Here is a 12,094-nt window from a genome sequence, read left to right as displayed (position 1 = left end):
CATGGATACCCCCAGGGAACAATAAAAGGATCACCCCAAATAAACTGCCACAAGAGAGCTGTCACTATGGGGGGAGAAGCTGGCTTACTGTTATTCTTGTTGCTTGTACTGTGCCAGAGGGAGGTATTTGTGCCGTGAGAGCAGAGGACTGAGAGAAGACAGCACTGAGAACGAGAGGGGGCAGAGCAAGGTGGACCCATGTCTACTCCGGGGGGTGGGGGGAAGGGTATGGAGGAGGGCTCTGGCTCTGTGGCAGCTGGATCCCAGCGATGACAGCTTCTGAGCAATGAGGAGCCTCCAGCCCCGTGGCCAGACAGGCACAGCCGAGTGGAACTGCCAGCAGAGGCTCCTCCTCCGAAGGACACTGACAAAACCAGCGGCGGCAGTGACCCCGATGGTCTGTGATCTCGTTGGCCGGACTCCTTCGGGCCCTGGAGCATCTCTTCCCATCCTTGGAAGGAAGTGGGACAGACCTCTGCAAAACAACTGGCCCTGGAATTCTCATTAACCTTATGGTATGATATATTTGATCCGGAAAGTGAAGCAACGTGACACTTCCTGTGCTCTTGGGGTCAGGGGACAATCAGCTATGACATCATCGCACTTAATTCTCACATCGAGTCCATGAGGCAGGTCCTGCTACGGAACCCCTTTTGCAGGTGAGAAAATAGTCTCAGAGAGGCAAAAACCTTGCCTTAAATCACTCAAGCGGCCGTGTCACAACCTGAGCCAGGAGCCAGGTGCCAGACTCTCAGTCTAAAGTTCTTTCTTCCCTGCTGACCAACGAGCAGTTCATCAGGGGAAGCTTCCATGCATTTGGTGGAAAAACCTTCCTTCATGCCCTTGAATCTGAGGTTGAGTGTGGCTCTTGGACTGGCAGCATCAGCATCACTGGAGAATTTGTTAGAAATGCAGATTCTCGGGCCCCACCCTAGACCTATTGACTCAGAAACTCTGGGAGTGCACCCAGCAGCCTGTATGTTAATGAGCCCTCCAGGTGATTCTGATGCTCAGTCAAGCTTGAGAACCACTGCCCTAAATTCAGAGAAAGTCCCTGAACATCACATGGGACATGGGAGATGGAATAACTCTCTCTGGGAATTTCTCTCTCTAAAAAAGGATTTGAAGAGACACAGCAAAGTTGGGACAAACCACCATAAGTGTTCCTCCCAGCCCCCATATTCAGTGATCCTGAGATCTGCCTGACAAGCACCGAGGTCCCTGCAACCTGCCTGACTTGAATCAGCTTGAGCCACTTACCAGGCCACCAGCCAGGGCGAGAGGCAAACTGTACAAGGGCCCTCCTGTTTCCAACGTGCTCAGTGCTGGCCCATAAGGGTCCAGGTGGGGGAGCCAGTCTCAGGGAACCCTATTCCATGCCCCCAGGCCATGGCCTGGCTCCTAACAAGCTGGACAGGAACCCCCACAAATCCCTCCTGTACCAACAGTAAGTACACATTTCCCCTACCATGTGCCTCTGCATTCTGACAGCCTCTGGACCTTGACTGTTCTATGGATCCCAGAGAGGAGTGAACCACCTCTGGAGACAGGCTTGCTGGGGTCCACAGAGGACCTGATGTGTTTCGAGGGCTCTGAGGAGGGAGAATATTTTCCCACAGAGTATGTTCCTCTAGGAAAGACTTGTCAATTCAAATCGAAAAACAGTATTGGTGAATACAGTTCCAGCCAAGGTTAGCAGGAAGAGAAACTCATTTGAGTTGACCTGCAAAGGGGATTGTTACCAGGATCATGGGGGCCTCTAAGAATCCAAGGAAAGGCAGCCAAGAGCAGCTGGGTTTTGGGAATAAGAAGGCCATGGAGACATGGAGAAGCTGGGGCTGGGGTGTCTGCCCCTCACTCCACCAGCTGCCCCTCTGCAGACCATACCAGGCTCACTCACCGCCTTGCACAGGCCCAGCTGGCCACTGGTGTACAATGAAGAATTTGGCCTTTGTCTCTGGTTCCTGGATGGTGACCTCTAAGTCCTTGGAATTTTCCAAGTGACAGAATGGCATTTTTATTCATGCGGGGTCCCCAAAACCATACCAGAGTCTATGCTAACAAGATGGCTTAAGGTGGGGTGACCACACCAGAATGACCAACCATATGATCGGGTAGGTTCTGAGCCTGGTGATACTATCCAGGGAGAGATGAGCAACTGGAGATTGGGCTCAACCCCATGGCCAACGATTCCATCACTCCCGCCTAAGTAATGAAACCCCCGGTAAAAGCTCTAGGCACCAGGCTCAGGTGAATCCGCCGGCTGCTGCCGGGAAAGTGATGCGTCTCCTGCAGACCTTGCCCTATGCATCTCTCACGTTTGCTGGTTTGGATGTGTCCTTTTGCTCTAACAACATTGTAAGTAAAGTGATCTGAGGTCTGTGAGTCATTCTAGTGAATTATCAGCCTGAGGGGGTGAGAGAATCCCTGAATTTGTAGCCTGCCGGTCAGAAGTGCGTGCAGCCCAGGACCCCCAAACTTGCTGCTGGGGTCTGAAGGGAGGTCAGTCTCTGGGACTGTGCCCTTCATCTGTGCAGTCTGTGCTAAAACTCTGGGGTAGTTAGTATCAGAAATGTATTGTAGCTGTCTGGGAAGGCAAGCTGGTGCAGCCACTCTGGAAAACGGCATGGAGGTTCCTCAAAAAACTAAAAATAGAACTACCCTACGACCCAGCAATTGCACTACTAGGCATTTATCCATGGGATATGGGTGTGCTGTTTCGAAGGGACACATGCACCCCCATGTTTATAGCAGCACTATCAACAATAGCCAAAGTATGGAAAGAGCCCAAATGTCCATCGATGGATGAATGGATAAAGAACACGTGGTATATATATACAATGGAGTATTACTCGGCAATCAAAAAGAATGAAATCTTGCCATTTGCAACTACGTGGTTGGAACTGGAGGGTATTCTGCTAAGTGAAATTAGTCAGAGAAAGACAAAATCATGTGACTTCACTCCTATGAGGACTTTATTTAAAAAAAATTTTTTTTCAACGTTTTTTTATTTATTTTTGGGACAGAGAGAGACAGCATGAACGGGGGAGGGGCAGAGAGAGAGAGGGAGACACAGAATCGGAAACAGGCTCCAGGCTCCGAGCCATCAGCCCAGAGCCTGACGCGGGGCTCGAACTCACGGACCACGAGATCGTGACCTGGCTGAAGTCAGACGCTTAACCAACTGCGCCACCCAGGCGCCCCACCTATGAGGACTTTAAGAGACAAAACAGATGAACATAAGGGAAGGAAAACAAAAATAATATAAAATCAGGGAGGGGGACAAAACAGAAGAGACTCATAAATATGGAGAACAAACTGAGGGTTGCTGGAGGGGTTGTGGGAGGGGGGATGCGCTAAATGGGGAAGGGGCACTAAGGAATCTACTCCTGAAATCATTGTTGTACTAGATGCTAACTAATTTGGATGTAAATTTTAAAAAATAAAAAATAAAATTAAAATTCAAAAAAAAAAAAGAAAGAAAGAAATGTATTGTAGCTGTCAAGGACCCCGAGTCCTTAGGTCCCCCTGGCCTGGCTCACCACCTGCCTCCCAGAACCCTGATTCTTTTAATGTTTATTTATTTTTGAGAGAGAGAGAAACAGAGCATGAGTGGGATAGGGGCAGAGAGAGAGGAAGACGCAGAATCTGAAGCAGGCTCCAGGCTTTGAGCCATAAGCACAGAGCCTGATGCGGGGCTCGAACTCGCCAGCCGTGAGATCAGGCCGTGAGATCATGACCTGAACCGAAGTCAGACGCTTAACCGACCGAGCCACTCAGGTGCCCCCAGAACCCTGATTCTAAAGTCCCGGTCACAGGTCATGGGCCAGCCTAGACTCTGCACAATCCACTCAGTTCTGGCCCTTGCGGAAAGGAGGCCCCGGGGCAAGAAGGCAGGCTGGCCAAGCAGCAGACCTCCCTGGGGCTCGGGCTCGAACGTTCGGAACAGAAGCCCCCACGGCAGCAGTGCCGGACATCACCATAGGCGGGCTGGGCAAGACCACAGAAGCAACCACCCTCACTTCTAGAACATTTGGGTGCTGCCGGTTGAAGGCACGGGCCGTGGTGGGAAGGAGCGCAGGCTTCAGGAGCCCCCAGATTCCCACTGGGGCCCCTTCTTCCTCCTGCTGCCACAAGGTCTTCCCTCCAGCGGATGGCCTGTAGGCTGCTGGGGGCCACAAGGCTCGGAAAAAGTCAGCATTATGCTAACGCAAGGGACTAAACCTGTTAGAAATCCAAATTATGTGGTAAAGCAGGTCTTTACAACACTTAGGGGATGCGGGGAGCATGAAAAGTGGAGGAGCCTCTCTCGACACACTTTGATCAAGGTCTGGGAAGTTCTCGAGTATCCTGGTGACTGTACATGGGAAGGATCTCTCTCTGTGTTCCCAGCACAAGAGGCCGATGACTCACCCACTCTTGGCCAGTCAAGTGGAAGGTAGTGTTACAATTTCACCTGTGACGTCTGTGGGGCTAAAGAATCTGTTCAAGTCCTTTCTACCCAGGTGAGCTTTCAAGACTCGGTTTCCAAAGCACTGCCAGCAGGACTGGCTTTCCAGAAAATGCCGCCACGGGGAGGCTGGGAGTGTTCTCAGAGGCCACGGGCAAAGCGGAGGAGGCCGGTTTTTCTGATAAGGTAGGTTACCCCTGCGTCTGCTGCCTCCTACCCTTGCCCTCCCAGCACTGATATTTCTGTCCCATCCAGCCGGGCTCAGCCGCCTTTGCCACCACCAGAGCGGCCCCCCGGCTGAAGCTGATGAGGCGGGTGTGCAGCATCTCACTGGTTCAAAGTCTCTTTTCATCCAGCCCCGAACAAGGCAACTTCCAATTATAGGACCCAGCTGGGCCCCGCAGCACTTGCGTGGTCTCTGCCTCAGGGCGCCCTCCTCTGTGAAGTTTCTAGATGCCTCCTGCCCTCAGTTCCTCCACTACCACACTGTCCCAAAGTGCTGGAGCTGGGAGGTCAGGATCTGGTGGTGCCTGGGACAGGGTGGGTGGAGATGCCCCGATAACTACCCGCTGATTGGAATGTTTGGAGGAAAATGTAACCTGGGGCCGCCAAAGGCATCTCTGGCCCAGAATCTCCTGAGATGAGACTGTGCTGTTCATGCTGGACCCAGTCCACGGCCCCTCAGGAAGCATCATGGAGCCTAGGGTCTTCGAGTGTGTTCTGCACCTTCCTAGCTGGCATAGGACCCCCAGGGGTGGGCCAGAGGGGGAAGCAGTGGGGGGGCACTGAGCCCCTCTCCGCCCAAGACTGCTTGCTTTCCACAGCCCGACACAACCCACAGCGTCACCACCCAGCAGACACTGACCCTTCTTCTCACTCCAGAGACCTAAGGGATAGGCCCAGAAGGCAGGCTTGAGCCCAGGCTCCATTCAAAAGGTTGCCAGTCTGGTGCAGGTGCAGCCAGCCCAAGGAGCCACCTGCCCAGAGTCAGCGAAGAGAGAAGGCAGAGAGACTGAAGGCCTTTCCAGGCCCTGTTAACCCGCCTGGGAGCTGAGCTCAGCTGCTTAGCTGGGGGCTCCCTTTGTTCAGGGGACTCCCTGCCCCCACCAGGAAGGCGGGCAAAAACCACGGTGGGCATTCGCACACCCCAGGCCCGGAGGACGTGGGGAGGCAAACACCCACAGTTATCCGACCCCAGAACGTCTCCCCGAGCCGCAGCTGCAGCCGCGAGAACCTGAAACGTCCAGCATGCCCTTGAACGGAAGTGCAGTGTGGAAGTGGCATGAAACACGGAGGGTGGCACAAGCCACGTGGGGCCTGTGGCCTGTGGGCAGGTCCCAGCACCTCCGGGCCCCCCTCACGGCCTCACCACAGTGGGGTTTCCAGAGAAGAAAAACCTCAGCCACCACCAGAAGGATCCCACAACCTCAAATTAGGAAAACCCAAACCAACACCAGGCCTGGTAAACGGTAGCCATGGGGACAGGGAGACATGGCCCCTCTCCAGCTCACTGAGCCTGCGAGAAAGGAGGCCGCTGGTGTGGCTTTGGCAGGGCGGGGAGGCAAGGGCACAGGCCCTCCTAGGAAAGCTTGCTGCTGAGGGCGGGGCGGAGACTGGGCCACCTCGACCAAAGGCTGCCGCCCCTGAGTGACAGCTGGGCTGTGGACCAGGGACTCGCATGTGCACTGCCTCGAGGCTTCCTCACTGCGATGTGATACGTGGGTACTTATCTGTCACCTGCACTGTCACCTGAGCCATGCCACACAGCGGCTGCGTGGTCTCGCTAAGTCACTCGGTGTTTTCTCCGGCAGAGGATGAGGCTGCTATGCAATTGTTCGGCTGGGTTAAGAATTAGAGCTAAGCGTGCAAAGTTCTCAGCATAGAGTAGGGGCTCACTAAATGCAGCCATGGTCACCACCACCACCGTCGCCACGCCCCCCACCATCCTCATCACCACTATCCCCACAACCATCGCCCGCCACCATCCTCACCTCCAACATCAACATCACCATCATCACCGCCACCATTATCACTGTCACCACCCCTACCACCACCATCCCCACGAAGCCATCACCACCATCACCATCACTAACGAGAACGCCCTCCTCCCCCCACTGCCACCACCGGCATTGTCACCACCACCCAGTTGCCCACCACTGCCACCATCAACACGCTATCTACATGACTTGTGTCGATAAGAGAACTGAGAACACTGAGTGGGCCAGGGACAGACAGCAGGTCTCAAGCCCAGGTCTTTCTTCTGACTCCAAGTGCAGCCATCTGTCCATCATACCACTCCTCCCCCCAACACACACACACACACACACACACACACACACACACACACACACACAACTTTCCCATCAGCAGGATGTCAGCATCTATCCCATGTCTGTCAGAGGGTACCACAGGGAAATCATGCCTCCATGATATGGACCCATTTCCTCTCTGACCTCACCTGCCCCGACTCCCTCCCTCACACCACACTCTCCTCAAAATCCTCAGATGCCCTGGGTACCTTCCCACCTGAGGACCTCTGCTCTAGCTCAGGAGTCAGCAAACATCTTCTGTAAGGGCCACATGGAGTCTCTAGGTCACAGACAATCTGTGAACAAACGGGCTGTGTTCCAATACAACTTTATTACAAAAGCAGACAGCGGACTGGATTTGGCCCCAGGGTCTTAGTTTGCCTGAATTTCTCTGTTCTTGCTGTTCCCTTTGCCCGGAACCCTTTTACTTTTTCATTTGTGTTACACCCATGACCTTGTAGCATTCTGTGTGGCTCCTTTATTCTGTCCATTGTTTGTCACCTATCTCTGCCCCTCCTTCCACTGGAATGTAGGCTTCATGAGGGCAGGAATCTTGTTTTATTCCCTGCTATTTCCCAAGCACCTCGAACAGTGCTCGACACATAGTAAAGGCTCAATAAATCACTTATAAGTAGATGGATAGACAGAGAGGCAGGGCCAGAAGAGAAGAGGTGGTTTCCAAATGGACTTCAAAACAAACAAACAAACAAAAAACCATACCACACACCATAGCCTTTTCTGAGCTTGTGTTTTCCTCCCTCAAAATGGGAATCCAGCTGCCTTCCCTGGGAGGGGGCAGGGTGCAGACAGCCTCTCCTGCCCTTCCCCTCAGTTATGTCAGCTCTCCCAACCCTGAACTTAGAGCCCCTTCTCCATGGGCAGCGCAGAAAGGCAGGGTGGGGGCTCTCATCAAATGGGCAGCGTGGGACTTCTGATGCCTCTGTCCGTGGCCTGAGTGGCCCCAGGCCACCTCGCCAACCTCTCTGGGCCAGTTTTCTGATTTGGAAAACATCCAGAAGCCCTTTGTAAGGGTCAGACAGAGCACAGGCTTAAAACCCTAGCGCCGCACCAGGTACCAGGTAGGCACTAACATGATTTAAACCCTGCCGCTCCCCATCCTGGCCCCCCCAGACCTCCCCTCCCCTCCCTGGGGCTTTCCACTGTTTGCTCCATTCCTCTGTGTCTCTTCAGGGCTTGAGAGAAATTTCCTTCAAGTGAAAGCAGACACCTCATCCTCTTGCAAACACTGATGACCTTCTTAAAAATGTCCTTTCCAAGGAAAACCGTATTTCAAATGTATTTTGGGGCTTACTACACTTTGTCCACACCGGTTTTCACAGTTGAGAAAGTTTGGCCACAAAAACTAACTTTTCACTGCAAAAGTAATCCTCTTCTCTCAGCAAAGCCCAAATTTGGTTACTTTTGTCTTCACTATGTTTTCTTTCGGTTAAGGAAGAGAAAGGCTGGGTGGGGGGGAGAGGGGGGTGTGAGCTGACCCCGGAGAAAAGCCACTGGCAGCTGTAAGTTGGCTCCAGCGGCCCAGCTGTGGCTATTTTGTTGGAGAAATAAACAGGACTATTTGCTCATGAAAAAAATGCCCCAGTTTTTCATACGATATTCATAAAAATATTTGCATTTCCCTGTGAGTAATAATTACTTCTGCTGCCCCCAGAATTTTTGCATCACCTACCTAAAAGAAGCTGAACAGATTCTTTAGAAAGCCCTCCCAATCATTATCCATCCAGCGACCTGGGTATGCTGTGGTGTAGATACAACTGCCCATACAGGGCTGGGAGGTCTGAGGTACAAAGAGGAAAGGGAGGGCCAGGCCCTGGTCTGAGTGCTCCATTTTCTCTGAGCCTTAGGACACCACAGCAAAGTTGACTTACTGTGCACATGAGGAAACAAGCCCAGAGAAGCCAAGTATCTGGCCCAGGTTCACACAGCCGCTAAGTGGCTAAGCTGGGATTTGAACCCGAGAATGCCTGGTTCTTAACTCCCAGCCCACGAGGCTGATGTGGAGTTATCTCAAGAGACACATGAGAACTGACCCCTCAGAACATTCCCCCAAAGCCTGAGGCCACAGAAGCCCAAAATTGGTGCAGCACAGAGACAGCTACAGAGAAAAGAGTTTCCAATGCAGAGATGAAGTCTCCCAAACTGGGGTCCAGGAGAGAGTTCTTGATTCCCATCTACCTTCATCCGTGCTTCCTCCCCCAGCTTCTCCCTCTTGGCAGATGGCACCACCATTCATACAGGCACTGAGGCCAAAAACCTATGTGTCGTTCCTCATTCCATCCTCCTCCTGGCCTCTATGGTAAGCAGCCTCCAAGATGGCCCAGTGATTCTTGCCTCCTGGTATTCATAGCCTGCATGGTCCCCTCCCATACTGAACCTGTGTAATCAACAGGATGTGGCAGAAGTGATGGAGTATGACTCCGAGGCTAGGTCATGAGAGTCAGTGTGCCTTCCTCCCTGCTCTCTTGGATCACTCTTGTGAAGGGCACTTGTGCAGACCTATGAAGAGGCTCATGTGGGGAGGAGCTGAGACCTCCTGCAGACAGCCAGCATTAATTTGCCAACCATGTGAATGAGCCCCCTTGGAAGTGGAGCCTCCAGCCCCATTCAAGCCTTCGGATGATGGCAGCCCCAGCCGACATCTTGTCTGCAATCGCATAAAAGACCCTGAGTGAGAACCACCCAGCTAAGTTGCTCCCAAATTTCTGACCCACAAAAACCACGAGACAACAAATGTTTGTTGTTCTAAACTGCTAAGTTTAGAGCAATTTGTTACACAAGTACAGTTAACTAACACCGCCTTCTGCCTGCAACCATCCATCAAGTCCTATGGATTCTACTTCTAAATGACGTATTGACTCTGCCATCTCCCTTCTCCTCCACGGCCACTGCCACGGGCCAAGCCACCATCACATCTCATAGGATGACTGCAGACTGGCCTCTCTGCCTCCATCTGGTTTCTGCCTGACCCATTGCAGCCTATAGCATTCTACAAATGCAAACTACTTCCAGTCCCTCCAGTGGCTCCCCGTGGCCCATGGGATGAAACCTGAACTCTTTGCCATGAGCCATAAGGTCCTTCAGGCCAAAGCCCACTTGCCTCCCTTCCCTGGCCTCATCTCCTGGTCCACTCTGCTCCAGCTGCACTGGGCTGTCTTTTGTTTCTCATATACATCAGCTCTCCCCACTCGGAGCCTATGTCCTGGCTGTTTATTCAGCCTGAAACACTCTTCCCATCGCCCTACCTTCACTTTCCAGCTGAGAAATCACCTCCTCAGAGGGGTCTTCACTGATCACCCTGTCTACTGAGCATGATTCCCCATCAGTACTCCCCATCGCTATGTCTTGTGAATTCCCTTTACAAACTATAATGGCCTGAAATTAGTTTATTCATTTATCTATTAATCCTGCTTATTACCATCCACTCCTCTCTATCCCTTAGGCTACTTTTTTGGAAGCTGGCACCATGACTGTACCCAGTGCCTGGCACCAAGCAAGTATCCAATAAAATGTTGTTAAATGAATGAATAAATGCATTTCCTGTCTTAATGTGATCCCAGAAAAATCCCCTGTCGTTTGAGACCTTGGAATCTCCATCAAGGAAACCATTAACTAACTAGCCATGAGAGCCTAGGTGTGCCTTCCCCTCTCTGGGCCTCAGTTTCTCCAGACAAGGAGCTGGGTGGAGGAGTTCTCAGGTCCTATGGGTCCTTGTGATGGATCTGAAAGCAGTAAAGCCACATTCTGGGGATGTCTGTGTGCTCCCGGAAGCAACCAGAGGGCCTCACCTTGGGGTCTACGGAGCCGGCACTTTGTCCTTAAAGATCAGCTCAAGGCAGCATCTCTGTGGAAAGAACTGTTTCCTTTAGAGGATATGTAAATTCTTGACCCAGTAAAGTTCATGGGCTACTTCCACCAGGAGCACACTGTACCTGAGAATGAACCATGAGCCTGAACCATAAGCCCAGGAACCACCTGTGTTCCCTGCAAGGATCTGAGGACTAGCCCACCACCTACTGCTGTCATAGACTTTGGCTCTGGCTCTGCTTGCTTGGCCCACAAAGATGTGGCAGGCACACAGTGTTCAGGACCGCTCAGAGGAGACTAAAGACAGTGGTTGGGGAAGTGGAGCGTCTACCTGGGGACTTGCAGAGGCAGGCTCTATACTGGGGTCCCAGGCCCCCCATGACCATGTTCCCTCTGTACCTTCTCCTCCTAATTCCATTACACAGCAGAGTAAACAGGGACAAGGCAGTTGGCCTTACAAAGTCTTCCCCTAAAATATGCTTCCTTCACTGTAAAATGGCCAAGGAGAGCTCTATTTGGCAGATGAGATTTCTACCCTTAGAAATTCAGAATCAAACCCAAATACAAAAAGCAGAGATTGCCACAGGGCGACAGCAAGTGGAACGTGGGTGACTTAGCTTCCTATCGATGCTGTAACAAATCACTGCAAACTCAGTGGCTTAAAATAACATGAATTTATTATGCTGAAGTTTTGGAAGTCAAACTGGGCTAAAATCAAGGTGCAAGTAGGTGCAAGAGGCTCTGGAGGAGACTCTGTGCTCTCACCTTCTCCACCTCCCAGAGGCCATCCATCCTGCGTTACGTGGCTCATGGTCCTTTCCTTCATCTTCAAAACCAGCAGTCACCTGGTTTTGAGCATCACCACTCTGGCCTCTTGCTCTGTAGTCCAATCTTCCTCAGTCTCTCTATTGTAAGGACGCTTGTGATTACATTGGGCCCACCTGGATAATCAGGATGACCTCCCGTCTCAAGATCCCTCACTTTATCACATCTGAAAAGTCCCTTTCACCATGTCAGTAACACACTCCGGTTGCGTGTGGATGTCGACATCTTTGAAGGGCCCTTATTCAGCCTGGCACAGTGATGATTAAGACCATATGTTCCAGAGCCAGGCTGCCTGGGTTTAAATCCCAGCTGTGTCCTCTACTAGCTGTGCCACTCTCGGCATATCACTCAACCTCTCTTTGCTTCAACTGACTCCTGTGTGCCTCACAGACATAGGAGTCAGGACATGATGTGTGTAAAGCATTTGGCACAGTGAAGATAGCTCAGTGAGAGAAGGCTGTAATTATCCCCTCCACTCCACCAGAGTCAGAACTAATGGATGTCAGAGCTGGGAGGGACCTTGGTGATCACCCAGCCCTGCCCCTCACTGAACAGCTGGGGACAAAGAGGCCCAGAGAGGAGAAGTGAATCACCAGGTCATACAGTATTTTCTCGGGCAACTCCCCGTTACCCTTTAACCACCACCCGATACGTACTAGCCTGAAGGAGGGTCTGGCAGGGTGAT

General features: G+C 52.1%; 1 protein-coding gene and 1 long non-coding RNA gene across 3 annotated transcripts in view; one reads left to right on the top strand and one right to left on the bottom strand.

The window, feature by feature from the left end:
* GRK5 (G protein-coupled receptor kinase 5) overlaps nt 1-12,094 on the bottom strand; it is a 221,995-nt gene that overhangs the window by 129,859 nt on the left and 80,042 nt on the right. The window lies entirely within an intron of this gene.
* Nucleotides 3,747-10,305, top strand: LOC121037299 (uncharacterized). Its single transcript, XR_005793696.1, has 2 exons — nt 3,747-4,636; nt 8,980-10,305. It is a non-coding gene; the product is annotated as an uncharacterized LOC121037299 (long non-coding RNA).

The sequence above is a fragment of the Herpailurus yagouaroundi genome, unplaced genomic scaffold (genome assembly GCF_014898765.1).
Source record: "Herpailurus yagouaroundi ecotype Mexico unplaced genomic scaffold, PumYag 163, whole genome shotgun sequence".
Taxonomy (NCBI): Eukaryota; Metazoa; Chordata; class Mammalia; order Carnivora; family Felidae; genus Herpailurus; species Herpailurus yagouaroundi.
Note: the sequence above shows the minus strand (reverse complement) of the source record. Positions and strands in the feature narration are given on the sequence as shown.